Consider the following 5,087-nt stretch of genomic DNA (forward strand, 5'->3'; position numbering starts at 1 on the left):
AAATCTTTTTCAAAATGATTTTCAATCATATCTTTTCAATCACATCTTTTTCAAAATCAATTTCAAAATCTTTTCTAACTTCTTATCTAACTTCTTATCGTTTCAAAATTGATTTTCAAATCTTTTTTTTTTCAATTAATCTTATCTTGTTTGATTCTTATCTTTTTCAAAACTACCTAACTAATTTTCTCTCTCTAATTTTCGAAAATCACCTTCATCTTTTTCAAAATTTCTTTTTAATTAACTAATTATTTTAAATTTTAATTTTAATTTTATTTTTTTTCTTATTTTCTAATTTTAACTTTAATTTTAAATTAAAAACAAAAAATATTTTTATTTTATTTTATTTAATTTTCGAATTCTTCCCTCTCTTATCTCATTCTAATTATATATTCATCTACTAACACTTCTCTTCCACCCAAGAATTTGAACCCACTCTTCCCTTCTGTATTTGGATTCTTATCTTTTTCTTCCTCTATTCTTCTCTTCTTATACTTACATAAGGAATCTCTATACTGTGACATAGAGGATTCTATATTTTCTTTTGTGTTCTCTTCTTTTTCATATGAGCAGGAACAGGGATAAGAATATTCTTGTTGAAGCTGATCCTGAACCTGAAAGGACTCTGAAGAGGAAGCTAAGGGAAGCTAAAGCACAACTCTCTGGAGAAAATCTGACAGAAATTTTCGAAAAAGAAGGAGACATGGCCGAAAATAATAACAATGCAAGGAAGATGCTTGGTGACTTTACTGCACCAAATTCCAATTCACATGGAAGAAGCATCTCAATCCCTGCCATTGGAGCAAACAATTTTGAGCTAAAGCCTCAATTAGTTTCTCTGATGCAACAGAACTGCAAGTTTCATGGACTTCCATTAGAAGATCCTTTTCAGTTCTTAACTGAGTTCTTGTAGATCTGTGATACTGTTAAGACCAATGAGGTTGACTTTGAGGTCTACAGGCTTATGCTTTTCCCGTTTGTTGTAAGAGACAGAACTAGAATATGGTTGGACTCTCAACCTAAAGATAGCCTAAACTCTTGGGATAAGCTGGTCATGGCTTTCTTAGCCAAGTTCTTTCCTCCTCAAAAGCTTAGCAAGCTTAGAGTGGATGTTCAAACCTTCAAACAGAAAAAAGGTGAATCCCTCTATGAAGCTTGGGAGAGATATAAGCAACTGACCAAAAAGTGTCCTTCTGACATGCTTTCAGAATGGACCATCCTGGATATATTCTATGATGGTCTATCTGAATTATCAAAGATGTCATTGGACCATTCTGCAGGTGGATTCATTCACCTAAAGAAAATGCCTGCAGAAGCTCAAGAACTCATTGACATGGTTGCAAATAACCAGTTCATGTACACTTCTGAAAGGAATCCTGTGAGTAATGGGACGCCTCAGAGGAAGGGAGTTCTTAACGTTGATACTCTGAATGCCATATTGGCTCAGAATAAAATATTGACTCAGTAAGTCAATATGATTTCTCAGAGTCTGAATGGATTGCAAGCTGCATCCAACAGTACTCAAGAGGCATCTTCTGAAGAAGAAGCTTATGATCCTGAGAACCCTGCAATAGCAGAGGTGAATTACATGGGGGAACCTTATGGGAATACCTATAATCCCTCATGGACAAATCATCCAAATTTCTCATGGAAGGATCAACAAAAGCCTCAACAAGGCTTTAATAATGGTGGAAGAAACAGGTTTAGCAGTAGCAAGCCTTTCCCATCATCCACTCAGCAACAGACAGAGAATTCTGAGCAGAATCCATCCAGCTTAGCAAATATAGTCTCTGATCTATCTAAGGCCACTCTAAGTTTCAGGAATGAAACAAGGTCCTCCATTAGAAATTTGGAGGCACAAGTGGGCCAGATGAGTAAAAGAGTCACTGAAACCCCTCCTAGTACTCTCCCAAGCAATACAGAAGAGAATCCAAAAAGAGAGTTCAAGGCCATTACCTTACTTGGTGTGGCCGAACCCAAAGAGGAGGAGGAAGACGTGAATCCTAGTGAGGAAGACCTCTTGGGACGCTCAGTGACCAATAAGGAGTTTCCCTTTGAGGAACCAAAGGAATCTGAGGCTCATCTAGAGACCATAGAGATTCCATTGAACCTCCTTCTTCCCTTCATGAGCTCTGATGAGTATTCTTCCTCTGAAGAGGATGAAGACATTACTGAAGAGCTAGTTGCTAAATACCTTGGTGCAATCATGAAGCTGAATGCAAAGCTATTTGGTAATGAGACTTGGGAAGATGAACCTCCCTTGCTCACCAATGAACTAAATGCATTGGATAGGCAGAAATTACCTCAAAAGAAATAGGATCCTGGTAAATTCCTAATTCCCTGTAACATAGGTACCATGACCTTTGAGAAGGCTCTGTGTGACCTGGGGTCAGGAATAAACTTAATGCCACTCTCTGTAATGGAGAAACTTGGGATCTTTGAGGTGCAAGCTGCCAGAATCTCTTTAGAGATGGCAGACAACTCAAGAAAACAGGCTTATGGACAAGTAGAGGACGTGTTAGTAAAGGTTGAAGGCCTTTACATCCCTGCTGATTTCATAATCCTAGACACTGGGAAGGAGGAGGATGAATCCATCATCCTTGGAAGACCCTTCCTAGCCACAGCAAGAGCTGTGATTGATGTGGACAGAGGAGAGTTGGTCCTTCAACTGAATGAGGACAACCATATATTTAAAACTCAAGGATCTCCTTCTGTAACCATGGAGAGGAAGCATGAAAAGCTTCTCTCACTGCAGAGTCAACCAAAGCCCCCACAGTCAAACTCTAAGTTTGGTGTTGGGAGGCCACAACCAAGTCTAAGTTTGGTGTTGAACCCCCACATTCAAACTCTAAGTTTGGTGTTGAGAGGTTCCAACAATGCTCTGAATATCTGTGAGGCTTCATGAGAGCTCATTGTCAAGCTATTGACATTAAAGAAGCGCTTGTTGGGAGGCAACCCAATGTTATTTAATTATATCTATTTTATTTTATTGTTATTTTATTTTTTTAGGTTGATGATCATGTGAAGTCACAAAAACTACTAAAAAATCAAAAACAGAATGAAAAACAGCTTTAAAAAACAGCTCACCCTGGAGGAAGAACTTACTGGCGTTTAAACGCCAGTAAGAAGCATCAAATTGGCGTTTAACGCCAGAAAAAAGCATCAAGCAGGCATTAAACGCCAGAAACAAGCACCAGACTGGCGTTTAATGCCAGAACAGAGTATGGAAGTGGCTTTAAATGCCAGAAATAGGCTACATTTGGGCGTTTAATGCTAAAAACAAGCAGCAAGCTGGCGTTTAACGCCAGACATGCATGCTAAGGGCGTTTTACACGCCTAATTGGAGTAGGAATGTTAAGTCCTTGACCCCACAGGATCTGTGGACCCCACAGGATCCCCACATTTTCTTCTCTCCTCTTCACACCTTTTCATAACTCTCTTCCACAAATACCCCTCACCAATCACCTCAATCACTCTTCCCCATCACCTCTTCACCACTCACATCCATCCTCTCTTCCCCAAAAACCCCACCTACCTCCAAAATTCAAACTCTTTTCCCTCCCAAACCCAACCCTAATGGCCGAACCCTAAACCTTCCCCTACTCCTATATAAACCCCTCTTTCCTTCTTCATTTTTACACAACACAACCCTTTCTTCTTCCCCTTGGCCGAATACACACCTCTCTCCCTCTCCTCTATTTTTCTTCTTCTTCTCCTTCTTTCTTTCTTCTTTTGCTTGGAGACGAGCAAACATTTTAAGTTTGGTGTGGTAAAAGCATTGCTTTTTGTTTTTCCATAACCATTAATGGCACCTAAGGCCAGAGAAACCTCAAGAAAGAGGAAAGGGAAGGCAGTTACTTCCACCTCTGAGTCATGGGAGATGGAGAGATTTATCTCAAAGGTCCATCAAGACCACTTCTATGAAGTTGTGGCCAAGAAGAAAGTGATCACTGAGGTTCCTTTCAAGCTCAAAAAGAATGAGTATCCGGAGATCTGACATGAGATCTGAAGAAGAGGTTGGGAAGTTCTCACCAACCCCATTCAACAAGTCGAGATCTTAATGGTTCAAGAGTTCTATGCAAATGCATGGATCACTAGGAACCATGATCAAAGTGTGAACCCGAATCCAAAGTATTGGCTTACCATGGTTCAGGGGAAATACTTAGATTTCAGTCCGGAAAATGTAAGGCTGGCGTTCAACTTGCCAATGATGGAAGAAAACGCACGCTCCTACACTAGAAGGGTCAACTTTGATCAAAGGTTGGACCAAGTCATCATGTACATATGTGTGGAAGGAGCTCAATGGAAAGTTGACTCAAGAGGCAAGCCGGTTCAATTGAGAAGACTGGACCTTAAGCCTGTAGCTAGAGGATGGTTGGAGTTTATTCAACGCTCAATCATTCCTACTAGCAACCGGTCTGAAGTTACTATAGACCGGGCCATCATGATCCATAATATCATGATTGGGGAGGAAGTGGAAGTTCATGAGATAATACCTCAAAAACTCTACAAGATGGCTGACAAGTCCTCCACAAAACTATTGGGAGCAAATCAACACCTCTCTAGGAGAATTAAGCTCCAACATGGGACAACTAAGGATGGAGCACCAAGAGCACTCCATCATCCTCCATGAGATTAGAGAAGATCAAAGAGCTATGAGGGAGGAGAAACAAAGACAAGGAAAACACATAGAGGAGCTCAAGAGCACCATTGGTTCTTCAAGAAGAGGAAGACGTCACCCTCACTAAGGTGGACCCATTCCTTAATCTCCTTGTTCTTATTTTCTGTTTTTCATTTACTATGCTTCATGTTTATTTATGTTTGTATCTTTACTATATGATCATTAGAGTCTATATCTTAAAGCTATGAATGTCCTATGAATCCATCACCTTTCTTAAATGAAAAATATTTTAATTACAAAAGAACAAGAAGTACATGATTTCGAATTCATCTTTGAAACTAGTTTAATTATTTTGATGTGGTGACAATACTTTCTGTTCTCTGAATGAATGCTTGAATAGTGCATATGTCTTTTGAAATTGTTGTTTATGAATGTTAAATATGTTGGCTCTTGAAAGAATGATGAA

At 39.3% G+C, this 5,087-nt stretch overlaps 1 non-coding gene across 1 annotated transcript; it reads right to left on the reverse strand.

Moving 5' to 3' along the window:
• Positions 1-1,096: 1,096 nt before the first annotated feature.
• LOC148564445 (small nucleolar RNA R71) lies at positions 1,097-1,204 on the reverse strand. Its single transcript, XR_015884408.1, has one exon. It is a non-coding gene; the product is annotated as a small nucleolar RNA R71 (small nucleolar RNA).
• Between the last annotated feature and the right edge of the window lie 3,883 nt (positions 1,205-5,087).

Source organism: Arachis ipaensis, chromosome B5, assembly GCF_059453495.1.
Source record: "Arachis ipaensis isolate K30076 ecotype BB chromosome B5, ASM5945349v1, whole genome shotgun sequence".
NCBI lineage: Eukaryota > Viridiplantae > Streptophyta > Magnoliopsida > Fabales > Fabaceae > Arachis > Arachis ipaensis.